At 39.0% G+C, this 27,262-nt stretch overlaps 1 protein-coding gene across 2 annotated transcripts in view; it reads left to right on the top strand.

Moving 5' to 3' along the window:
• Nucleotides 1-27,262, top strand: part of NRG3 (neuregulin 3) — a 430,409-nt gene that overhangs the window by 74,047 nt on the left and 329,100 nt on the right. The window lies entirely within an intron of this gene.

The raw sequence follows: 27,262 nt of genomic DNA, 5'->3' as shown, positions 1-27,262 counted from the left end.
GATTTGCCATATGGCATGGGAATAAGAGAGCTAGGCTTACCACAGGAAGATGGTATTGATATGCAGACTAAAATGGAAAATGAGATTTCCTTCCCAGATCACTGTAAAGAGTGCGTTGGGTGTTGACTTGAGACTCTGTTGCAGCAGGCAAGTGTATAGATTCTGTTTAATGTGGGTTTCATTCTTTCAAACCATGACTTGAAACCTGCTGACGCTGTTAAAAAAAGCAGTAATGCTTTTTGTTTGTTTTTGTTGTTGTTGGGTGGTTGGTTTGTTCCTGGGTTTTGTAAGCTATGTCTTCTCAAGCTGACACGAAGAGTCCAAGTGATGCTACTTATCCCTGTCTGTATAACTAGCCTTAACTGGTCTAGTATGGGAATCATCTTTTCAGGGTTTTTTAAACCGCTTTTTTCGGAGCTTTTTTCTCAGTAACTAAAGATGGAGTGCATGACAAAAATAAAAGGACAAATTTTATTCTGGTGGGACAAATACATTGATACACACCCATCCTATGAAGTCATGCTTTTTTAATGGAAACTAGAGCTTAGCTCCATTTAATTAATCACTCTGCACAGAGAGTCTTACATTTAAAAAAAAAAAATCCACCAAAAACCATTATGCACTGATTATATGCATCAAAGTAGCTTCGTTGATAATCCACCCTGTTCCTATCTTTTGAATATATGGTGTTTCTGAGCTATGTAGAGAAGAAAATCACTTTTAAAACTCTGAGAAGCTATTATGAATGAATGGATGTGTCTGGACATGGGAAATCCTTTGTCTTGGCAGCCTGGTAAATTTTGTGATGAGGCTTATGTTTGTCAGCTTTCTGGTGTCAGCGTGAGTTGTGCCGGACAAACCTAATGTGATGGATGAGTTCTGATCCAGTTTTGGCTGGATCAGACCCTGTCTGTTGAACAGGTCCATCTGGAGTATTCCCCTAAAAATTGATTTCCACTCCTACGCTTGAGATTTTGAGCATGGAAGTTGACTGCGGTGTAAACCAGCAGTAAGCAGAAGGCCTTATGCCTGGCAGGTTTTTGTTTGGAGGTATAGCCTCTGATGCACTGTTCTCCAATGTAAAAATTTCGTAGTTCTTTGTGTACTCCCAAGCTCTGCATAGCAAAATTAAGCCTGCAGACAGTGGTTCTGCTCTCAGTATTGTTCCAAAGATAATAGATTGAAAACCATTTTTTCTAATGTACTCAAATTTGCAAATCCTTAAGTGTGGAGGGAAAAGTTCTAAACCAAAATACATTAGATCTGCTGTCTTTGAAACTGGGAATTCTGCTGCAGTATTTATTGTAAAATATTTGACATTATAAAAAGAGCTCAAACAGCTTTTAGATTTATAAATATATCAATGTTATAAAAATGTGCTAGTAGTTGCAAAGTTTCTGTATTAGCAAGCAAATACATTTGATTAAGTGACCATCTGGTAAAATGTTTGTTACCAGTGAAAACACTGAATTTTGGATTCTGCGTGTGCCAAGTAAAATGTGGGTAAGAGTTATAGCTGCATAAATTGAGTGGGCAGTAATTGGACCGTATACATTTCAAGCCTACCCCTATCAGTCTAAATAAATATTATTATTCGCAAAGCCGTTTTGCTTAGCCGATCCACTCATCTACAGTCAGTTGTTTCACCACATTGTAAAATTTCTGTGAAGAATGATTCAACTTTGTGTATTTGCATCTGTACAAGGATGGATGACCTGATTTTTGGTAGGATTAACACAGATATGGTTAGGCCCTCTGTTCCATGCATGATCCATGATTTGAGTCAGCCCCATTGTCGCACACATCAGACCTCAGTGTCATGGCATTTGGAAAGGTTCTCACCACTGTGGTGAAACGACTTGTGGATAAAAAGGTTGTGCAGTTCAGGCTACCGTATTGGCCTTCCTAGAACTCCCCTGGTGCTATGGCTCTTGTTGCCTGGCATGCTAACAATAACAAATTGAATAATAATTGCAAAAGTTGTCAAAGAGGTTTCCTTAGGAGAGTTGCTGTGACTTCAGTTCATTGAGAAATGTAGGAGCCTAACATGTTTGCTGTTTTGACCATTAAGACATCAATGGCTGTGTAGAATGCGGTTGTCTCTTTCTCTCATAGCCCCCCGGAGCACCTGTAGCCTTTCCAAGAAACCTTCAGCATTCCTTTGTAAGATAACAGCATGTCAAAAAGCTGAGATATTTAAAATAGGAAATGTCAGAATGTGCTGGTTTAATATTTCTAAAAAAAATGAACCTGGAATCAATACTTGTCCTTCTTCCTTTTTTATTTACTGCTATTCTGAACAATATGAAAAGGTTTTTGAGGCCTATTATTTTATTTCTATAAAAATGAAAATATTAAAAATGTTTAATATTTGTCCTGTGTTGTATTACGAGTTGATATCTGTGGGACAGTGACAAGAGTAGATATCACTGCTCTATTTAGTTTTATCTCTGATCCCAGCCAGTTTTGAAGTACCATTGCCAGAGGTGAAAACTAAATTGCTTTTACAACAAGAACCATTCTAATGCAGGGAATGCAATACCAGTTGTTCTGTTCATAATTTACCATGGACATCACTATGTCTTCATTTCATATACTCATGGAATGAGTAATGAAGCGGTAGTTATTTTATAACTCCATCTCCTTCTCCCTGATATTAAATATTGAAGCTACAAGCCCTTTCTGAGAATAATGAGATGAGGAGCTTAGACTTGTTTCTTTGATAAACAAAACACTGCAGTAAATACGAATTAATCAGAATTCTGTTGATTCCATTTATAAATTAGAGGAGACTTACAGAAAGGGTGTTTTGTGAATACTATGCTTCATGAACATCCTATAACACTTTTAAAAATTGTTTTGAAATTGCTGGAAGTAGTTGCTGATGGGTTGCTGAACTTAGCTCTTACTCAAACTGAAAGATGTTGTGAACAAGTGAGAAGAAAGCTGAAGAAAAGACATGGCCATTAAATAGTTTCTTTAAAAATGTAAACCGAGTCATGAATAGATGCATTTTATTTCCCACTGCTAAAAATGCAATTCTTGCTTTCCTATTATGAGTGTTAGAAGTCTGTAATTTCTGTTATTTTTCTTTAAGTGGAGGATGATGATAGAATACCTTTCACTGGTATTTCTGGTGCAATTTTATTGTAAATGTTCAAAATGAGGTTTATTTCAGCCAAGCTGTATTGACTGATGTGGAAGTTTGTCTTTTTATATTCTCTGATGATCAATCCCAGGGTTCAATCTAGGGAAGAACTTAGATGGAAATTGTGTAGCATACAAAACAGCGTTGTCTATGTTTTGAGGTGTGTTGCTTGCTGTGTACCAGAGTGGATTTGTACTGTCAGTGCATTACACCGTGATGCATGGGGATTTACGCATCACACCATGATGCATGGAGATTTACACATTGCACATCAGCTAGGGGCCATTCCAGTTGTCAGTCTGGCCAGCCAGCTGTCAAAATGCTTTCAGTCCACTCACTACTTGCTTTTAAGGAAGTAGGCAAGAAAATCACTACAGAGAGGGCAAAGAGCTATTCCAGCTTACTGTGACGCTTCAAATCGCAAATGCATCGAAACACTATGCCACCAAGTCACCTCATGTGTGACTTCATCATCAACAATTGAGAATACATGCATTAATTCAAATGTCTACTACAAATAAGCAAATCTACAATTAAGTGAGATCCAGTCACATCTTAAGCGTAGTGCTGTGTTGGTCCTTGTCTTTAGGCCAGGACCATCTCTTTTGTTTTCTCTCCTTTGATTCCATCAACATTTTAAGCCCCTGAGTTAAATTAATTTTTACCCTGTCCAGTCAAATGTCCACCACAGCCAGCTGACTCACTTCACATTTTCCTCCATTTATTGCAGTCTTCTGGCTGCCTTGATCTAGTTCATGTTATCACTGAATTCAGTTAAACAGCAGAACACATCCTTTGTTATAAGGTCTGCTTTGCCTCCTCTTCTTCTTTAACAAACATATGACCAGGTTATTCTGGGAGCTGTAATACGTCGAAAGAACAGTATCTCCCATTGCAGTACAGTATGATGAAACTTGTGACATTCTGCAAACGCTGTTAGAAATCTTCAACACCAATACTGGTGTTTTGTTTTGTTTATTTGTTCGTTTGTTTTTAATTGCATGCAACATTTGTAATAAAGGAAACACTTCAGATTAATGTGTGTTAAAAGCAGCATTTTGCTTTTGGACAACTTATCTCAAATTATATGATAACCTCCCCCCACCCCAGTGCAGTAGAGTACATTGGATCAAATTGCATCTATTTTGCAATCACTGCAAATTAGAATTATAGCATACTTTCTAATGACATCCCTATGTATTTTATCTTTTACAATCCCATAGTATATATACAGATACCATTCAGATACTTTAAAATATCATCAGTCAAAATTTCCAGAAATAGAGGGGTTTGGCGGCAACGGCTGACAGTGCATGCTGTTCGCATCTTTGGATGTAGTGCTTGATAGCGTCCTTCTAGAAAATGGTGCTAATAAAGATCTTCCAGTTTACAGCTATGCTTGTTTTTACAGTAACGTTCACAAAATATACACTCTACAGGATGACTACAGGATGCATAAGAAAATATAAGGCAGCTGCATAAATATTGATTAAAATAATCTGCTTGCAGCAGGGCTGGGTGGGTGGGTGAGTGGATGGGAGGGGGGTGTGTGTGTGTGTGTACGTGTGAAATCCCCAAAAGGAAAATTTCAAACTCAGGTGGAAATGTGGTGGGCAGAAGAGTGAAGGACCTTGGAACTTCCCTGGGAGGGAAAAAACCAAACCAAACCAAACCAAAAACCCACACTGCAGCTAATTGAGGTGTGATGTTCCACAGCAGTCAGTTCTGTGATGATTTAGATAATTAGGAGGAAGCCTAGGTGGGGAGGTCCCTGTCTCTGCCCTAGTGATGCCCCAGCTAGTTTGTGCTGTGCATCTCCTTAGCAAGCCCAGGCCATTTGTGTTGGTGTGTTTCATTCACAGCCCTGGCTGGAGTGTGGTGTCTGCAAGATCGAATGCATCTCTCTGAAGCCATTTAAGAGTCGTTGCAATATGTTCATTGTTCTTTAATTACCATGTAAGCTTTCTTCAAGATGTGGTGTTATACTGTGTAGCTACTTCTCTGTAACAAATAGAATTGAGTAAAATTAAGAACTTTATACTGAAATGGTGACATTTCAACTCAAGAATCTTTTTTTTTCTTCTGTTATTGTTTTTCCGTGCCATGCCAAAAATTCTCCTTAGCATTTTCTAGCCAGATGAGCAGGAGTGCTTAATTCAGACAGAACATTGCTTTTTTCAATACTGATATATGAACAGTAGTTTCATTGTTTATCTGTTCCCACTGGAAAACTTCCAGCTTTCTCTCGCCCGCTTAAGCAATGCTACAAAGAGATCCCCTAGAAATACAGAGCTATAAACAGCAGACTTTGTGGTAGGAGGGACTTCATAACTCACCTGAAAGTTCACGCTTCGGAATTTACGGTCTTTCATCTCACTGACGAATGGCGACTAATGAACCGGCAGGCTCCAGCTGCCGGCAGCGTGCACACTTCTCAGCTGCCTTCTCTGAAAGGATATGGACTTTGCTTACGCATAGTGTCTTGTGTTTAGGTCCGATCATATAGTGTGATTTATCTTCTATGAATGCTACTTTAAATTTTGTTTGGCTGGGAAACAAGATAGAGTTGAATGGCTAAAAAGCGGAAAGCTATTGACTGCTGTTGCTTTCGGTAAACAATGCTGGTATAGAAAGAATTTTGGATTTTACATGGTTGTAGTAATAAAAGTATGTCAAAATAACAAAGGTAATGAGGTCTCAGGTTTTCAAGTAAAGGATCTGTAAAAATGGGTATTTTCTAGTACTTTCAAAAACTTACCTTTGAGTGGAGACATGCTAATCTTTTTCATAAATTTCAGATTTATAGATGGTTCTTTGGTCCTTTTCTGAGCTTATTTTAAAAGTCAAATGTGTCTAGTCTTCCTTGATGCTAATCCTATGCAACTAAAGAAAAATGAATTGATTTTCTGTATCGATGTGGCTATTTCTGCCCAGGCTGTAGAGGGGGGACATGTTTTTTATTGATTTGGCCCTGAACTTCCCTGACTTTTGATGAGCACAAATGAAAGAACCACTCTGAAGGTACTTCTGAATCAGCAAGGGAACTAGTACCAGTGCCTTGGCCAGACTCTCATTTCTTCACCGTATGAATTATACATTGCTTTACCATCACAGTAATTAGAACAGGATCCAGCTATTAGTGTATGACCTATAGTAAGAAGGTTGTTCCTTGGAGTGCTTGATCTCTGCATAATGGTAAAAGAAGAGATTTATAATATAATTATAGAGGAAGGTTGGCAGGGCTGAAACCTTTAAACAGTACTGGAAGTGCTTGTGTGTCCAGAGGATGTTGTGCTTGTTTCTGTCAGAAGAACAAATGAAAAGGGATTCAAGAGAGGGATGCAGGGATTCAAGAGAAGGATGCATGAGGAACTATTAGCTGACGTTTAAAGCTATGTTAGGGCAGATTTGCGCAATATTTTCCAGTGCTCTGACAAAAAGCAGCTGGGGTGCTTGGGGCTTTAAATTCTGGATATTTCGCTTATAAGCCTATTGGGAAACTGACCATTGTGGTACTGAGGAGTGGTTTGAAATTTAACCTCCAGGAGATATGGAGATACTAACAAAGATACAGGCCATCTACAGGACACTTTGCAGGACCAGGCATTTTTCTCTGGAAAAATACTGTATTGCATAAGGTTGGATTCTCTTCTCTGTCACTGTGGTCAAACGGTTGCATTGCTGCTACTACTCCTGATGACTCACGTGGTGTTTTTGTATCAGAGGAAGTTAGTGCTTCATAGACAGCTTCTCCTGCTTTTTGTTTCATTTGTTTTTGATGTGCACGCGCGCACATACACACACAGATAAGCTTGACTTTTTTGAAGCTTTTATGTTGATGACAGAAGAAAACACGAGTATGTCTTTCAGAAAGAATAAAATCTTAAATAAGATGCTGTGTCATTCTCCAAACTGCATCCTTCCAGTAATGTGATTGTTCTCTCCCTCCCTCTTTATGCTAACAGATAAGATGAACTTATTATTTCAAGTTTGTCATAAACTGGATTTACTCTCTGGTTTTAAGCAGATCTAAATCACTTTGTCAGCATGCTCCTTTGTACTATCACCCTTTAAAAAAATTATAAATCTTCATAGCTTTGTTGTATCCAGCCAAAGGCAGAGATAAGGCTGAGCCATTTCTTGTATGTATGTAATTTAAAAATCAGCAGAGAATATTTCTTTCACAGGAATCAATAAAGTATGAATATAAAATTGTCAGGTGATAGCAACTGTGTGATGTAGAGGATTAGCGACTTGTCCTTTTATTATCGGGGACTGAGTTCAAGCTCAGATACAACAAACCAGAAATAATATTATGCTGCATGAGCTTTAGTAGTATTGAACAAAAAGAGCTAATGTGTATAATACCCCAGTCCAGCTGGGAAATACTAAGCACTACTCTAATCTCTTGCTTTCTGCTCAGAGCAGCTATGGATTGTCAGTCTAGTACTTGGTTGTTGATTGTTCTTTACCATCAGGATAAGCCTTCTCCACAGCAAGAAAAAATTAATTTTAGTGAATTCATATTTTTGTGTGCTCATGATTTAGCAGTTCTCCTTTTAGGTGCAGTTCCAGGCAGGCTCTGGGCAGATGCATCACTGATGAAGCGAACAGGGGCTGAGTGGTCTTGGGCTGGGAAGGGGAGTGTGGCTAATTCCAGTTCATTAGGGAGGGAGCCCAACCAACACCTTTCTCCTCAATCTTTGACAGTGGTGGTTACTATGGAAACCTTCCTAGGAATGACCTCTTTTTGTGTTTAAATAAATAAGCTGAAAATTCTGTATTATTTTTCTAACAGTATCTAATTTTCTTTGGGATAAGCAAACTACGAATGGGTTCGACAGTCTTATCGATCCAGCCTCCAGAAAATACATTAAACAGATTCAGTGTGCTGCGTGCATTTAAATATGCCTGTTTGCTTGTCTAGAAAGCATACAGACAAGGGCAGGGCAAGGCCTTGATATTCTAACTCAGCTCAGAGTTACAGTTTTAATTACACCTCTGAAAGAACTATGAATTACCTTTTGATACACCAGTTAATACCTCAAATAATTAGCTTTGATAAATCGAGTGAGTTGGACACTCCTAAGTAATTGCTTTGTTTCACCTGAGAGATTTTTGCATTTCAGCAGTGGGTTAGCAATTCCCATGCCTGCTTTGTAAATCCGCTTGTAAACACTTTGGGAATGAATACAATCAGGAGTAGCTAAGGAGGAGTACATGGGTTGCAGGGGTTGCCATAATGATCTGGGGGAAGGAAAAATGTTATGTTAACATGAGATTGATTTCAGTGTGAGGAGTGGCAGTATTTAAATAGGTAGGTATTTAAATAAACTGTGAATTATCAGTAGAAGTGGAACATGAAGGATCTCTACAGCTTGCCAAACCAATTTGAGGTAATACTCCATACTTACTCAGTTCAGTTCCACAGAAAGATAGTGTCTCACCTGTCCCTGTGTAGAAGTAGGCTTCAAAGAGGCAAGCCAAAAACCACTTCAACTCTAGAAGTGGATCACCAATCTCAAAAATTCCTGAAGGCAGCAATGGGACATTATATGTCTGTGGGTGGGGGGAAATTTCTGTGTGCAAGCCAAGCTTCCTATTACCAGGCCAGTCTTGATGAAGAAGCACAGACATTTATAATCAAGCTATAATACTGAACTGATGACTGCTGGCTTCAAGAAAAACATCTCTTCGCTCAAGGTGTTGTGTTGTATCGGATAGGTTTGTCTGGTACCCTCTGCAATGTCTAGTGTTGGACAACGCTTATGAAGGTGCATCTTTTTTAAAGCAGTCTGAGTTCTTAGTCAAAACTTTTAAGGCAGTACCTGCCACCTTCCAAGTCTCAGTAAAACATGCCTAGTCAGGATAAACACAATTCATGGCTGGTGGAGATTTTTTCAAACAATGTTATAGCTTCTAGTTCATTGTTCTGGAGATTTACATACAAAACAAAGAGGAAAGCAGTAAAACTGCAGTAGTGCTGACACCAGCATAAAAGATGAATGGTTAGTACAGCAAAGTGATGGAGAGTGCATAATTGTGCTCCCAGTCACCTGAGCTGAGACATTTTTAAGTGAAAAATTCATTCAGAGACCTAAATTTTGGCTGCCCTTCCAGTGTCATGCTCTGTACCAGGTAACATAGAAGATTCAATTTATGATATAACAAATTTTAAAACAGATCATTGCATTGAATAAAACTTACCTTATTAAAAGAAAAATAGCAAAAATTTCTCAGACTTGACATAAGAGATTTACATAGCCTTCTTTCCCTATATTTGAATAACTTTTTAGAGATTTGCAAACCTATTGAAAACTCTTTTCATGTTCAAAAGCTCTGTCAACTGGAATAATAGAATTAACAAGTAAATTGTGCTTTTCCTGAGAGTCATGAAGTTTCTGTCATGCCAATTTTATCTGCCTTTTTTCTGCACCTGAAAGTTAAACCTGTGTTCTCTTGGGGTTTTTTGTTGTTGTTTTGTTTTCTTGTAGTATTTAACCGATGAAAACTACTTATTGTTATCTATCAGCTCTGGAGGAAATAGCTGCTTTACCAGTTTAACAGTTTTACTTGGTTTTTATTTTCTTGAACTGATTCCATTATTCTGATTAGCTAGTAACTTTTAAAGATGGAATTAAAAGTAGACTTTTGGGAATTGTTTTACATGCAACCATTGTTCCATGTAGACAATGAGATATCAGGCTCCTACTTAAGGAGTTCGTGTGAATTAGTCTTCTGATAGTCTTAGCCTTCTAACCTGTTTCCCTGAGTGGGAAACACTTGATGCATCGAGAAAAGGTAAGGACTGCGCAGAAACTAGTCGTCTGTTCCCTGATCCAATAAAGAATCATGATATTTCCCTATATCACGGGAAGATGGATGTTCAGTCCATGTGAAATCATTTTTACTCCGTTGATGTACTTTTTCTAGTTGTTTGTCTGTCTGCTGTTCTAGTACCCAGCGCTCCCAGGTGGAGGACAGCAGTTAAGGGGGGTCTGTGCCCGCGGCGGGAGGAGGCAGCACTGCTGCCTGCGGTGTCGCACCCCTGCCTCCTCTGCAGCTTCCTTCCCTCAGAGAAGAAAACCTGTGAGAAGCCTGGCAACATTTTTGATGTTAGAGAAAGTATAAAATTATCAGTATAATTCCATTTTTTTGATCCCCAGATAAAGAAAAGTTTGAGCCTTCTTCTGTGTAGGTAATCAATCTTTTATGTTTATCTGCTTTTAAGATTTTGACAAGCTTGCTGTTGTTTTGCTGTTTGCATTTTGTGTGAGCGGTTTCAGCCAGCATAAACTTACATAACGTTTTTAGTCTTTCCTTTGTTTTTAAAGATGAAGGAATTCAAAGTAAAAAAAAGTAATCATCATTGTTTTTATGTAGGCTTTGCCTTTTTATAAATGTCGGCTGTTAAATTCTCCAGGAATTGTTTGGACTATAAACCTGAGGTATTTTAGGGAAAACGATTTGTGTCCTGTTTTATCAGTTGACAGTTTGCTGATTCCACCCATGAAGGCTTTTATTTAGAGAAACAACAGAACTTGATACCACCTGCTTCTGTGTAATTGCTATCCATGCAGTCTTGGTCTGATGCTTATGACTAGAAGCTGGAGATCAGCGTCTCTCTTCTTTATTCGTAGCATGTACAAGACTCTTCATCTTGCTAGCTTGGTTTGTGAGTATCTATCTCACACATGAAGCATGAGCCAAGTAAAGTAATTAATTAGTAAGAATGCGGTATCTAATTTGAAAACAAACCACACTTTTGGGGAAGTGTTTGTTTATGAAAACAGGAGGGAGGAAGGTTTCAGCAGCTTGGTGCATCAATCTGTTTTGGGAAAATGTTAGAAAATAAGAGAGGAGGCTGCAGAGTAGTATATGGTCATTGTGTGTGTCCTTATTTTTATTTACAAATATTAATGGCTGAGTGCAAATTAAGTATTGTTATATGGCCAGAAAGATTTGCATAAATGCATTTGTCCTACGCAGTCATCTGTGCTTAGCTATAGAGGGGGAAAAAAAGTTAAAAGGCAAGCAGACGAATCATTTTATTTCCATATTCGGACTTACAACTTTGTCTTTTTTCTCCCAAAGCAAAAAATCGCCTTGCTGAAATGGGACAGGAGTAGGTCAGCGGTGCTGCGCTCCTAAGGGAGGCCTGAAGCGGCTGCAAAGGCTTCTGCTGCAGGCAGGCAGAATCTGCACCCAGGAGCTTCCCTCCTGGACTGTCAGCCCTACGCGGCTGCTAGTACATCTTCTACTAGCATGCCGCAGCCTCCTTCCTACGAAGCTGCTTGGCTGGTAAGGCTTCATCCCTGGAGCCATTCATCTGTTCCCCCAGTACAGTGTGCTTTCTTGGGAACCAGGAGTGTGGTCTCCTCCCACATACTTGCATTAGGGACAAACTCTTCATGATAAGCACCAACATTTCTCTCTTTGTACCTGCTGTGTGATAGCAAGGAGATTTGGAGAGAGATTGATTTCTCCAAGAACTGAGCATGCTTTTCATTTTTTATCTGATCCGATCATCACCATACGTGCTTGCGTACATGGTGTCTTGTGTTTGGAACACAGCTTGAAGTTCAACATGAGGCAAATTCCCAGAGGAAAATAAAGTTTGTAGCTCTTTCTTCACTGGCAGCTTCCCTACATCTGAGACTTTGTGAGAAGTCTCCTTTTCTTCCCTTCCTCCCTGCCTGCCTTTCTTTCCTACAATTGCCTATATTGTTGTGTTTATATAGGAGCTAAACCGAGACAACTCTTAATTCTTATTCAGTGGTTTTGGGTATTACTGCAGAATGAATAAAACATATAATAGAGCCTACAGTGGGCATATAAATGGCTGACCCCTTCCAGGGACTCAGCTCTACTTACCAAGTAAACAGTGGGCCTGTGCCAGCATGCAGAATAAAAAGTTGGAGTTAAACTAAAGGATCGTACTACATTTTATCTGGAAGTTTGAATTTCACTGCTCAGCAAAGCCAGCCAAATCTGAATAATTATTCCAATGAATTCTTCATGTCCTTACTTTCTTGATTACTTGGTAAGAAAGGCCAAAAGTCTGGAGCAAGGCTTTTATCTTACGTGTCAAAAAGAACTTGTTTGTTTGACTGTAGCAGTTGAAGCAAAGGATCCTGGTGATACAATTATTACGTGTATGTACTACAAAAGCATCTTACCCGAACCTGGAGCTTCAGTCCATGTGGGATTGTCATCGTTAACAGACACACATTTTGCTGTCCTGTTGGTTTTGAGGAGAAGTCTGAAATGTGGAAGTGCTCTCTCTTCACTTGCAGTTTTAAACATCAGGAAAAAAGAAAACATGAGCAAAGCATTCGGAAGTAGCAAGTATTATGAATGATGATACCAGGCAGATGCAGTGTGACTTATAAATAGATAAATTCATTGTCTCTTAAAAACAGATGTATACAGCAAATGCTATCAGTATTCCATAAGGATCTGTGTACTTTGTTCAAAAATGCAGGAGAAGACGTGAAGTTATAAGCCTACTAAACTTCAAGCTGCAATACAGCAGAAACCAGAGCGAGCCCTGCATTGTGGGTAGTACTCCCGTGGATGGGTAGTGTATATGCTGATATATAGGCTAAGGTGTAGATGTTATTGAAAAACAAGTATGAGTATTGCCTTTTTCCAACATGTACCCTTTATCAAATGTTAAGTTTGTTTTTATGCTGGGTATTTCCCTTCCCTCTGTCTAAACTTCCAGTAATTTCTAATTAGTTCTCTACCCCCGTCAAAGTCTTTTTTTCTTGCTGTTCAGCTACAGCTTTTTTAAAAATTGTTTTTTATTTCTTTGAATCTGAAGTTCATTTCTCTGAAGTTTTTTTTTAAATTTGTGAAACACGACTCATTTTTTCAGCCTTATTCTTTTTGTCTGGAATGGCTATAAGGAGATGTTTAAAACAAAGCTATAGATGCTCTTTCCCACCTAATGGCTGATTCAGAACCGAATTAATACTTATGTGGAGTTTGATTTGAATTGTCACAGGGACACTGAGTTGTCATGTTTCTTTCCAACATTCGTGCATGTAATTCAGTTGTGCCTTGCTCCTGTGGTACATTTGTGTTTACTTATCATTGTTACTAACTTAAGGTAAAAAACCCTAACAGGAAACAAAGACCTAGCAGTGCGGGAACAACCAGGACCCAGGTTTCCACTTCGAAGATGTGAATAAATAGAGATGGGCTCTTTTCTGGATTCCTAGTTTTATAAAGCAGCCTTTTACAATCTCGTACATAAATTTTTAGTAGCTTTTAGAAATAATTTTGGACAGATCTGGAGGAACCTGTATTTTTTTAAATGAAATGTTGGTTGTTTGTATGCCAGCAAATATAGTAAATTTATTTGGAAAAATAGAGATCTGTAAAGGTAATTTATGGGAGCTTGCCATGCCAGTCAAAGTAAACGGCATTTAATTTTCATGATGATCAGTCTGAGCTTTATCAATCATCTGTCAATAACATTTTGATTTCAGGTGTTACTAGGAATCAAAGTTGGATTTACAGTAATTCATCTGATCCCATATTAGACATTTGTTTGAATTATCAGTGACTAAATTGAATTAAAGAAAGTGTGTTTCAGTTTAAGGCTTTAAAATCTCCTAAGTGAGCCTGGAGTCACAGAGCTGTCACTTTATGCTAGTGAATCGATATACATTTTTTATTTTTGGCCCAAACTGGGAGTTGACAGAACTGGTTGGTTGAAGGACTGTTATTTTTATGCTTCTGGCAATACTTATTTATCCAAATAAATGACAGTTACCTAAACCCAAAAGACTAACAGATATCTTTGTTTCATGAACTCAGTGGAAAAAATATATCTTTTGTTTCTCACAGGTTTAACACATTTGATAATGACAAATTATATTAGATTAATTGTAGACCTTAAAATTTACACTCAGTAATTCACCTCCTTGTTAGTAGATCTGAACCATTTCCGATTGTTTCAGTAAAATAGCTTATTTCTTAACTATTTAAAGTCTAAATGCCTATAGTTTTTGCAAAGAATAATGCTACTTCAGAATAAAGTAATTTTAAGGATTTTTATGGAAATTAAGGCATCTGCACATGTCTATGAGGCAAGAATGTCTTTTTACCAAAAAAATAGCAAGAAGGAATTTTGGATAGTGCACTTTTCACCTTTGCTATGATATCTTGAAACTTACTGCTTGGGAAGCTGTGCCACAGTCCTTTCACAAGTAGACTAATTTGAAAAAAAATAATTAGGGGCATGGATTTTTTTCTCTCTTTTGAGCAGGGTAAAATTTCTGAGGATAGGTTACATCAGCTTGATTTATCTTCTGTGGCCATAATCTTATTTATTTTTCCCTCATGGGAGCAGTGGTTTGCCTGAAATAACTTGTGTGTTTAGAAAACTGAAGTCGGTTGAGAATAAAGTGGCATATAGTTTTAAGAGGTTTATGCTGGATGCTAGCCCTAAAGATCCTGGCAGTACTGTCTGCTTTGATCACCTCCAAGCCACACGTGTCTCCCAGTGGATGACAACAGCACGGCAACGTCTGAACCCACGTATTGGCTCACGATGCCACACGCAGCCGCTCTCTGGGCTGCTCTGCGCTGCTCTCGTTTCGGGTGGAATCAGACTAATTATGATTCCGCATTCCTCTCCACTCATAAGACTTTTTTGCTGGCAGTTCCCTCCTGGCAAGAGTCTGCCTCTGTGTTTAAATTGTACCCCATCCTTTTTGTGCCCCACAACCACCGAAAGAGATAATACTCCCCCTTTCCTCAGTTAAGTTCTTCCTTCATTTTAGAACCCAACACATCACTTTCTCTCCTGAGATCCTATTTACAAACAACTACCATGCTAACGATGATAAAGCTAAAGGCAATTCAGGCTTTCCCTCACCATGATGCTAATGTTCCTTAAAAGTCTCAAATGTAAAAGATCCAAAAAGATGCTGCGGGTTCTGCGTGTGTTTATCCATTGTTCAGTCTCCCCGCTGGGATTCCCAAAGAGTCTGGTGCACGGAAGCAGCTCCTGGAACATTAAATTAAGAATATAGTAACATTGTGACATGTGTCAACCTATTCAGTTATTTTTAAACCAAGTTTAAATATAGACAGTATACTGCCCAGCATAGAGCTGCAATGTTTTTCTTAGCTTTAGGACCTCAAATGTATTGTATCACTGTCTTAAAATTTGAGGGTGGGGTGGGTGGGTGTTCTTTTGATTTGTTCCCCTCCTGCTTGATTGGTTTGTATTATACCCTCTTATTTTTAATGAATGTTTTCTTCCGTACATATTATGGGCCAAAGCTTATCTAAAAATATTTAACTCGTATCTCTTACTGGCTTTAGTCTTACCAAAATCCTTTTTGTATTGCAGGATTTATCTGGAAAAAAATAGATGAGTAACAATGCAAATGCCTAAATTTGTGCTCTGTAAGCCAGCTAGGCTGGCATTCAGTTGACTAGAGAATTGCGCAGATAAAAACCTGGCAATTAGATTTTGCATATTTCTTAAATGCCAAGAACTAATTCTGGATTACTACCTTCTTTTAATCTGAATATCCCATTTCGAGTTAGTCTGCTCTGTAAGAAGTATAATTCATTTTGGAAATGAGATTAACTACAGGAACAAAATCACTCATGTCATTGTAGATGCTAAAAAATATTTTCAGTTTAGTAAAATAGCTACTCAAAATGCATTGCTTTTTAAGGTGCATACTTAAAATCCTCTTTTTGTGCTTTGAGACTGTAAAATGAAAGGTGCTTTAATTGCAGAAGTATTATGAGGCAGGTATTGGATTTTTAAGGAACTGTGACAGCAGAGTGGCAGAGACAGCAGGTGGAAGTTTTTTCCAAGTGATGGACATAGTCCAGAGTTATAGTTCCCTGGGACAAGTGATGTTTTTTTTCATAACAAGTGGTGGCATTTATCAAAGGCTATTTACTTGGCCAGATGTAAAAAAAATCACGTTAAGGTAGCATTGTGTTACAGTACAGCAATCCAGTTACGAGGAATACTTCAGTAAGTGCACGAACAGCTATGATAAGTGGCTTATATTCTAAACGCAATGCTCTGTGAGTGGCTACAAACCAAACAGCTGTGTTATGGTCTTGATCTCTATTAGTTTTACAGATCCTATTTTCTTCTTAAAGTGCTCATATACTTGTTTGTCTATGCCTGTGCTGGTTACCAGCCTTTTACTGGATTAAACAATTTGACATGACTGAATATGAAATCATGGGAGATTCAGAAGAAATTTGCTTGGTCCTTTTACAACACAGTTTATATTCCAAGAAGAAGGACTTGGTATTTGATACACGTTTTGGACTGAAATTAATTCCCTGGAAATGGATTTCAGCTTGCTGCTGTAAGCTCTGTCTGGTTTACTTTTATCTTCCAATTTCTAGGAAGGCAGTTAGACACTGCAGTTATAAGGGCCATAAATATGGTATGTTAAGGGAAGAGAGAGAGAAGGAGAATTGACGCACAGATTGCATCTCCAGTACCATTGCTTGAGGCTCTATGGAAAAAAAAAGCTTGATATTTTACAGAAGATAGTCTTTGTACATACCAGAAGCATGGTTCTGCAGCCCTCACAATAGCTGATTAGGCTAGTTACTAACTAGGCTTTAATCTTAGAGTCTAGCAAGTGGACTTAACTATTAATTTTAATCAGTATTCTTACTGGGAAAGAAGTATTCTTCAGTGTTAGAGAATTTATTGGAACTGGATCAATTCACTAGATGTACTTTTTTCACAGGACTGTTTTGGCCAAGTCTCACTGGAGAACTCCATGCAGAGACTGTCTTACATGGCCTAGCCCCCCCCAGCTTCTTAAGGAGCAGGAAAGAAGGGCACAATCACAGTCTTTGCTGGAGGGCATTACAGCTTACTTCTGCTTTGAACAGTCACAGCACACAGTGCAGCCTGCCAAGAGGCCACTATAACATCTAAGCATACAATTAACTGTAAGAGTGTGAGTAATCTCATCCTTTTTCAGTGAAGCATTTAAGCACGTGTTTATGGTTAATGATTAGGTCCAGATGAAAGCAGTAAGATGATCTATGATTAAAGTTAAACATATGTTTATGTGCTTTCATGAAGAGGAATGAAATTATTCAAATGCTTTAGCACTGTGGGTCACCTCACAGTACTGTATTTTCCAGAATTAGCCATCAGATTCTCCAGCGGAGTAATTTTTAAAATGTTTGGTATGTGTGAGGTTCAAGTACGTTGTTCTAAATTCTTTTACCTAGCTGTTTTGGTCTGGATTTTGGTAAGAATATTTGCACTCTGCCCCTAGAATGAATCCAAAGTGCTGACGAGAAAGAATTGGGCTACTTGAGGTCTAGATCTTAGACTCAGAATCTGACCCTGTAATAGCATATTAACTAAAATATTGTCCATCAAGTTGTTCTTTCCAATAAGTACTTTTTGAAAGTGTGATTGGTAGCTGCCTTTGGGTGGAAAAAAGCCCACACTGCTTTTATGGGGGAGGAGAGGACAATTCAGGAAAGACACTGCTTAAAATCACTTTGGGCTTTGAGTTGTAATATTTTTTATGTTTAGAAAGCAAAGAATTTGGAATTTTGTCAACATTTTTATGTAACAATTAGTTATTAACAAACTATTAGTTTCAGTTTGTCCCACATTCCTATTTTGCTCTACTCATCCTTTCCTAAGTTTTTTACTTTACTAAGCTTCCTTTTCTGTTACAAAACATCACTAGACACAGCAAAAAAAAAGCATCTTGAAATGGTCACTAGAGACGTTTGGAGGGGTTTATTGTCGCTATTGAATGTTACGAACTTCAGTTACTTGGGTTTTTTTCTTCAGATACCCAAAATAGGTCATATCTTGTATGTGCCGGTTTCTGTCATTGACTGGAAAGAGAATCTGTACAGCAGGTTTAGATGTAGACATGTGCATTTCAGAGGTCTGAAATCCCACTCTGACAAAAGCTTTATTGAGGCTATAGCCAAGGAGGCTGAAGCCAACTGTTCCAGCAACCTTTTTTCTCCGTCCACAATGTTTTGCATAAAGAAGGCTGTATCGTATATCACTGCTGCTGCTTTATATTTGTTACACTCTTCAGTCATGGGCTGTTCACTGCTGCTGAAGCAAGCTAGTGGGATCAATAAACTTTCGGTCTCACCTGGTACATTTTTAGGTTATAAAATAGATAAAAGTGAATGTCATCCAGATGAAACTGCAGAAAGCAAAGGGGAAGGGAAAGTTTCCATATCTTCAATTTCCTTGTGTAATAAATATCTATCTAAAGTAAACACAAAATGAAGTCCTGTGTTTCCATATGCATGGGCTGGAAGGAAATGCATGTTCACATGTTTCTGGGTCTGGTAACAGCTCCTGATCTACACTTTTTATTTTCAGGTATAAAGCTATGTAGAGTGAGGCTCAGAATCGTATTCCACATACTAAATGCAAAAATAAATTATACTGTGAATGAACTTTCCTACTGGATACTCTAAGGTGAGGTGCTATGTAAATGATAGGGATTCTGAGGGTGGTGGTAGAGAACAAGTTAAGGTAGGCTTAGTCTGCCCACCCTAACAAAAAGTGCACTCTGATTTCTTAATAACAGTTCTAGGATCTGTTGATGTTGTGACAACTTTTCCCCAAGCTGCCAGAAGGCACATAAGTGACTGTGCCACAGTCCCATCCCTTACGCCCTGACATACGTCGGAGAACCCATGAGGAGCTCCCCATGTAATTGCCCTATTGGATTCTTTTCTTCAGAGCATATAGATTATTTTGTTGTTTGGAAGGGATTTTTAGTGCTGCTCTGCTGCTTCTAAATGGTATGTAGAAGGCAGAGCGGGAACGCTCACCTTTGGTACTCTATTTCTTGAGTGTCTTCTTCGGCAGACCAAAAGTCAGCAAGCAGTCTTTGTAATATAACCAACCAATTAATAAAAAAAAAGGATGTATTATATGACATTTTCAGAATGTTTCATTCAAAAATTCAGCTCTTTTTCTTTGAAAGTCAGGCTTATTACTAGCTTGTTAAGAGTAGTTTCTTCACTACTTTGAAGTTTTCAGTGAAATATGGCTGATCTTGTATCTGATCTTCCAAAGTTCTTTCCATTTGTTTTATTGAATTTATTGTCTCTTCTGTAGCATTCATGACACAAAGCATTTTTATCCAGGTAAAGTGAAGAAAGAAATAGAATGGTGTGAGAGTTACAAAAAAATATTTTTTTGCTGTTTTTATTCTTCACATACATTTAGTGTAATCTATAGGATACACGTTATAAAATATGGGGATTAAAGAGAGGCCAAAAACCAAAACCAAGAATTTCTGAAATCCACGTGTGAATTTGCTCTGAACGCTGGATCTTAACCAACCCCACAAGGTTATGGTAATTTAGAGTTTTTGCTTCTTATCCCTGTTTATAAATTGGTGGAGGGTCTGCTCTTTGTCCTAGAACAAACCCACCTCTTTGTTGACACTAAATGCAAAACAGATCTTCAGGGGGTTTTTTTGGTTTTGTTTTTTTGTTTTTTACATAGCTGAGCTAGAAAGAGGGACTAGAGCTCCCTAATTATGCACTGGGACTTCCCAGTGGTCAAGGCTGAATATTTGTAGAGCCTGTTACATTGCACCAATTCAAAATGTCTACCAGCCCATCCCCTGGTCTGACCTGCTTCAGATGCCATCCTCTGTCTTCTGCCTAGTCAGGGGAGAAGGTGGAAGTCAGGAAAGCAGAGGCTGGAAATTTTAAAGGCATATGACCAACTTAATAATATAAGAATTAAAAAAAAATAATAATCAAGGGACAAAGTGATAAGTCAGTATTTTTAATTCCTTATGCCAGAATAGGAATAGGCAAGAAATCCCTAATGGCATTGTGAGCTCTTTCCCACAGGATACCAGCTAGCTCTGCTGTTTTGGTGCACTGGAGAAAGCATGCTGCATTAAATAGGTTTGACGGAAAATGTGTTTTCATTGTGCATCAATTAGGTTATTAATTCTTACTGAATCACATTCTGGTTTCTGGCTGCATTTACTGAATGCCACTATTATGTTGTAACAGTATCACAGACTTTTATTCTAGGTAAAACTGCTTACACACTGTTGGTAATATTTATTTGGAGACAGATGATGAGAAAAACCTATTAGATAAAATTGAATTATGTTGCCAAGCTGCAGACTCGCAGTGTTTATAAACTGAGACAGTAGACAACAATTTAAAAGCAAAATTCATACTTCTTACAATCTTCAGTTTCCACACTGTTGTCAGACATTTCATATTCTGACACTTAAAATTTGATTCACATTCTTTCCCAAATAAATGTAATTTTTAGGTTGCTACTGGGTTTCTTGTTTATTTTTGTGGACCTACTTGTGAATGTTTTCAGCTGGGTGTACTTCGTAACACTTTTCCGCAGTAGACACCAGTGAATGGCTCCAGAGAAGACAACAAAATTGTAATGGGAGCTTTTGAGGCTCAGTCTGCACTGTGAACAGGGATGTGCCCTCCTCTGTCCTACTGCCTGGGCATGGGCTCCTCTCACATCCAGGGGTTTCTCACACCTAGGGAGATAGCTTAGGTAAGGATCTCACTGGCAGTCTTTTCATGTTCTTGGAGCCCTCCAGGATTTTTTTTCATTGCTCCCCAAAGGCACTGCTATTGGAGCAGCTGGTGGCCCAGGGCACCAGGAGCCTATGGGAGCCCACAGCCACTTCTGTGCAGATTTGGAGTCTTTCTTATCTCCCCTTTCTTTCTAGGGCACCGTAAACCTAGTGTCCTCTTGGGGTCTTTACAGATACAGCTTTTGGGTCAGTGTTTCTTGAACTTGTATAAAGAACAAGAACCGTTTGGCTCTTTTGTCCTCCTGTGACTTGGAAGCACACTACCCCTTCAGCCCACCTCCAGAGGGAGAAACCACGGCGTGCCAAGATTTGGATTTGATAGCAGCAGCTCAGCTCCTCCAGGGCAGGGAATGGAGAAGTTACTGGTAACAGGTATTTACCTAACAAGGGAACTGTCAGTAATCAGAGACAATAAGCGGTTCATCCAGTGCCTGTAACCAGCTGCGCTTCTGATCCACAGTCCCAGCTCCTTTGCGCTCCTGGTCCCTGAAGCCCTGGCTGCTGCTTTCTTACCCAAGGAGCATCTGTGTTTCTGTCTAACCTGGGGATGGGCTACTCCATGTAATTTAATAGTGCACAACTGTACAAAATTGATCTAGGTGTGACGAGAAAATGGAATAATCTGTCTGGCAGATTGTAAAAGAAGGGATATGTGATGTGGAGTTTATGTCACCTTGGTTAGTGGTGAGATTCATTCTGTGATGCCTCCTTGTGGAAAAGTGCTACCGAGACATCTTACTCAGCAGAAAGGTGGTTAATATAAAATTACTCCATGAATGCTTCAGAATGAATTTGAATGAGCAGGCTGAGCCTATGCTGGATCAGCACTTTTATCTTGTATGACTGTATTGATTTTGATCCAGCACTGTCAGATCTAAAGCCAGATTTACTGTACTGTCAAGCCACAAACTTCAAAAGCTATCTTTAATTGAAGGGAAGTTTAATGTGATATATGTGGAAGAAGAATCATTAATCAAAGTTGTCTTACATTTGGTCTATGAAGGGAAGAAATGTTGTAGTAGAGGCTCCTAAGGCTCAGGCTTCTTTTATTTGCATTTATTTTAGCCCATTCTCCCCCATACCCACTAGAGGAAAGTTCTGCCAGGATTTCCTCTGTGGTTTATTTAAAACTGTAAAATCTGTGGCAAAGAGCATGCCACATGTAAGCCAAACACCGTTGTTTAATTTAAGGAAGGATTTCTGGGCTAGCTAAAGAGGCAGGTCTGCATAGAGGAAGATGGGCCTGAGGAAGAGCAAGGGTTGGAAGAGAACAACCTTGAGGAATAGGTGTTGGTATCAGGAAGATAACAGCACAGAACCAAAGAGCAGAAATGAAGAAGAAAATCTCAGTCTTATAGCCCTGGCTTGCCATTTTTTTTTTCTGTCTGCCTGTTAACTGATTAACATAAATCAAAATAGGGAAGGGAACTTTTGAAAAGAGTGAAATAGGAGTTCCTGTTGTGTCCTATGTGTTCCTATTCCTACTTATGTTTTGTATTTTACTATCATGCTTCTAATGCTATAATTGGTAGGAATCTAATTACATTGCATGAAGCTGTGTCATTTTGAAGGAGTAATTTACATTTAAACTCTTTTGAAGTGTATGCATTTTGTCTTTGATGTCCTTTGATTAGTAATTGCAGCTCTTGTTATCAAATGTTACATGTAAAGGAAAGCACTTTCATATGTCTCTGCTTACTTACATTTTCTTGGCAAGTCTTCTACATGGTCTATAACTTGTCCTATTAAAGTAACCTAAATTACTTTTTAAAACGCTCTCCTGTTTTTGAGAGTTGAATACAAGAACTTTGAATTTATGCATTCATTACAGACACAGATGAATGTGAACCCATTGACTTCGGGCAGAAAATAATTCTGTGATTTAAAACATTGTTGTGGGTATGGAGATGCTCTCTCTTCCTGTGCTGTTAGAATGGTGTATTTACTAGCTGTACAACTTTATGTACACAACTATCAACAAACAATGTATTGCATATGGATATTGCAAGAGCCTAGGTTCTTATTTCTCCCTCCTTCTAACTGGGGAGCAGAGTGGTGTCTCAAATAAGAAAATGTTTGAAAACATTACCTTGCCTATTACGACTGCTGAGTCTGTATGTTTAATGCATCCTAAACATCACTGTGTTCATACTAAGCTTCTCTCTGCTTCAGCTCATTCTTTTAAACTATTATTATTATTACAAAGATACTTCTTTTATTTCCAGATTGTATTTCTGTTTCCAGAAATTGTATTTCTGTGTGTATTACTTCTTAGCATTTCTGGATTTTAGGTAAAGTTAGTATATGAAGCAAATGTTGTACATTACACCTACTATGTTGTTAAATAGTCTGTATTTTTATAAAGAAAAACATAGCGTGTTTAACATTCTCATCTCCTGATGTGAATGGATTTTCTGTGTTCTTACATGACAGAAAAATTGTGCAAAAACCTAGTATTGTAACACTGAACTCGAATATTAGCCATTTCAGTGCTCACCTAATGTTTCCCTGCTTTTTATCAGGAAGTCCATGTAAACACCAAATGCTGGAAAATAGTTTCTGAAAAGCATGGCTATGTTTGTTTATTCTGTCAGAAGGGACAAAAAAATGTTGCCTGAACTTTCTCAAAACAGCAATTTCAAAATTTGCTTTCTTGGAGAACAAAACATCCATTTAATATATTACTGCATTTTCAGCAGGACTTTGTGCTTCCAGATTAATTTACATTTTAAATTGCCCTGAAAGCATTAATTTACTGAGCTAACATGGGAAGTACAGATGAAAGAGCTATTTAGTTTATAAATGGTACCATCTAGTTTCAATGTAGGAACACTTAATGGCTTTAAAATATATAGACTAATTGCCCTACAGATTTTGTAACCAATCATGTTAGTAATGTTCAGTTGTACTATTTGCAACATTAACAGTTACATACATGATAAACATGGGTCAGCCATACTTTGAATGAAATCAGCCCTGTTGAAAACTGCTGTGCCCAAATTAGTCAACTCCTATTAAAAAATGGTCAAATATTAGAACAGCTATGAAGAACAAATTCATTGTAATACTTGTATGTATATTTAAAGTCTGAAAATACAAACATCAAGTTGAAATGTTTATTGATTTTTGAAGATTGAATTATGGCTACAGCCCAGATATTAGTGTGCATTTCTAACCTATAATTTTCTAGAATTCTGGTGCAACTCAAGTAAATTTGAGTACGTAAATAAAATAATCCCAAATGATGATGATAGTTTGCTTACATGCTAATATCTTTGCTCCTTGTTACTTTATTTCCTTCTCCCATCTGTGTTGTGCACTTTTAGTGTATGAAATATTTGCTCATCTTTGTTCCATGTAACTTTTTTGATGGGCAGCACAGAAATAATCATTAATTGTTGGATCTTATTAATCATCAAGGCAAAAGAGTAGAAGAATCATAGAATCATTTAGGTTGGAAAAGACCTTCAAGATCATCGAGTCCAACCATCAACCATGCCCACTAAACCCTGTCCTGAAGTACCCCGTCCACTCGCTTTTTGAATACCTCCAGGGATGGTGACTCAACCACTTCCCTGGGCAGCCTATTCCAATGTGTGACAACCCTCTCAGTAAAAAGATTTTTCCTAATATCTAACCTAAATCTCCCTTGCCTCAACTTGAGGCCATTTCCTCTTGTCCTATCTCCAGCCACCTGACAAAAGAGACCAGCACCCACCTCACTACAACCCCCTTCAGGTAGTTGTAGAGAGCGATAAGGTCTCTCCTCAGCCTCCTCTTCTCCAGACTAAACAGCCCCAGCTCCCTCAGCCGCTCCTCATCAGACTTGTGCTCCAGGCCCCTCACCAGCTTGGTTGCCCTTCTCTGGACACGCTCCAGCACCTCCATGTCTTTCCTGTAGTGAGGGGCCCAAAAAATGAACACAGGTCTCGAGGTGTGGCCTCACCAGTGCCAAGTACAGGGGGACGATCACCTCCCTGCTCCTGCTGGCCATGCTACTTCTGATGCAGGCCAGGATGCCGTTGGCTTTCGTGGCCACCTGGGCACACTGCCGGCTCATATTCAGCCGGCTGTCAGCCAGCACCCTCAGGTCTTTTTCTGCCGGGCAGCTTTCCAGCCACTCTTCCCCAAGCCTGTAGCGCTGCATGGGGTTGCTGTGACCAAAGTGCAGGACCCGGCACTTGGCCTTGTTGAACTTCATACAATTGGCCTCGTCCCATCAATCCAGCCTCTCCCTACCCTCAAGCAGATCGACCCTGCCTCCCAACTTGGTGTTGTCTGCAAACTTGCTGAGGATGCACTGAGTCTCCTCATCCAAATCATCAATAAAGATATTAAACAGAACAGGGTCCAACACCGAGCCCTGAGGAACACCACTTGTGACCTGCCACCAACTGGATTTTACCCCATTCACCACAACCCTCTGGGTTCGTCCATCGAGCCTGTTTTTCACCCAGCGAAGAGTACACTTATCCAGGCCACAAGACGCCAGTTTCTCAAGGAGTACGCCATGAGAGACAGTGTCAAAGGCCTTGCTGAAGTCAAGGAAGGTAACATCCACAGCCTTTCCCTCATCCACTAAATGGGTCACCTGGTCATAGAAAGAGATCAGGTTGGTCAAGCAGGACCTGCCTTTTGTAAACCCATGCTGACTGGGCCTGATCCCCTTCTTATCCTGGACTTGCCATGCGAGTTCTCTCAAGACAAACTGTTCCATAATCTTCCCCAGATACTGAGGTCAGGCTGACAGGCCCGTAGTTCCCCGGACCCTCCCTCTGACCCTTCCTGTCAATGGGAGTCACACTGGCAAGCCTCCAGTCCTCTGGGACCTCCCCCATTGACCAGTATCGCCGATAGATGATGGAGAGTGGCTTGGCAAGGACCTCTGCCAGTTCCCTCAGTACTCTTGGATGGATCCCATCGAGTTCCATAGATTTGTGAGTGTCCAGATGGCATAGTAGGTCACTAACTATTTCCTCCTGGATTAAGGGGGGTATACTCTGCTCTTCGTCCTCACCTTCCAGCTCAGGGGGTGGAGTACCCTGGGGATAACTGGTCTCCCTATTAAAGAATGAGGCAAAGAAGGCATTAAGTACCTCAGCCTTTTCCTCATCTCTGGTGGCTACATTCCCTTCTGTATCCATTAAAGGATAGATATGCTCCTTGGGATTCTTTTTACTGTTAACATATTTGTAAAAAACATTTTTTGTTGTCCCTTACAATAGTGACCAGATTTAGTTCTAGCTGAATAAAAATGAAATCCCTTACACCAGCAAACTCAGTGGCAGAATTTCCTGTAAGCAACTCACAAGTTTACAGAGCCAAACAGATCCATTACTAGGGTAGTATCTTAAAGTCCTCCTATCTTTATTTTTTATACTGGTTTTGCTTGTGCTTCCAACCTTCTCTGTCCTGTGGTTGGTGGTGCAATCTGGTAATTTGAACTGGGAAGCAGGAAGCAAGTTCTTTTGCAGAGTGGGCCAAAAATGTCCTTTACTGGAACTTTAAAAAGTAATTAATCCTGTTTTTTAAAGGATTGAAGGGTGTAATAGCATTAAAGTCCCCAGATATCATACTCTATAAAATACATGATACGCAGTGGGGAAAAAAATGTCATTCTAAACATACTTGAAGATAGTATGATTTCTGAGATCAGGCAGGTCAGAACAGTAATATGAAGGCTCAGGAATGGTTTTATCTTTTTTACTTTCATGTGCAAATCCAACAAAACATTATTGTGCATTTGCAGCTTTGGTATTCTGAAAATATGGAAAACAATCAGGCTGTTTTACCCTTAAAACCACCAGTAATTTTTACATAATCTCGTGAGTGTTGAGGAAGCCTCTGCCAAAGAGTTCTGTGCTGCTCCTTTTAATAACCTGAGCATGATGGAGACTTCTTCTGCACCCCACCTCTATCTGGTGGGGCTTGAGTTTGGGGCTTTGAAAGCTGAAGTTAAACGAAAACTGTTTTGTACTACAGGATAGTCCACATTTTGTTCTGGTCCTTGTCATGTCTCAGCTCATAAAGATTGCTTATGCCAAAGCTTGTATTTAAATGACAAACTTCCGTCTGCAGCAAGGAAATCTCTGCTTGAATATACAGCTGGCTTCATGAGTTTGATTGGAGGCTTTTCTACTTTGACGGATAAACTGTCTGTGAAAATTTTGCTTAATAATTGATGCAAGTGCAAGTAAATATGATATAAAGCTATATGTTGTTAAGAAACATTGCAGTTACATGCAGTGCCTCTTTGCCGTGGAAGAAGTTGCTGTTAGGCAGGCCTTTTTTATGCTAATTCCTACAGTGCTCTGTGGGAGTGTTTTTTCAAATTCATCCATAACAGAGCATATGTCAGAGCTATACCTAGCCATTAATAAAATCTGCTGGGAGAAGAGGCAGGTTTCGTAATGAACTTTTGGATGGCAATCTCCATAATGTCAGAAAACCTAAGTGAGATTTGGGTTTAATCTATTTTCTTTGGACAAATATTTGTATATAAATT

This window comes from Accipiter gentilis, chromosome 9 (genome assembly GCF_929443795.1).
Source record: "Accipiter gentilis chromosome 9, bAccGen1.1, whole genome shotgun sequence".
Taxonomy (NCBI): domain Eukaryota; kingdom Metazoa; phylum Chordata; class Aves; order Accipitriformes; family Accipitridae; genus Astur; species Astur gentilis.
This window is presented reverse-complemented; position numbering and strand designations above follow the sequence as displayed.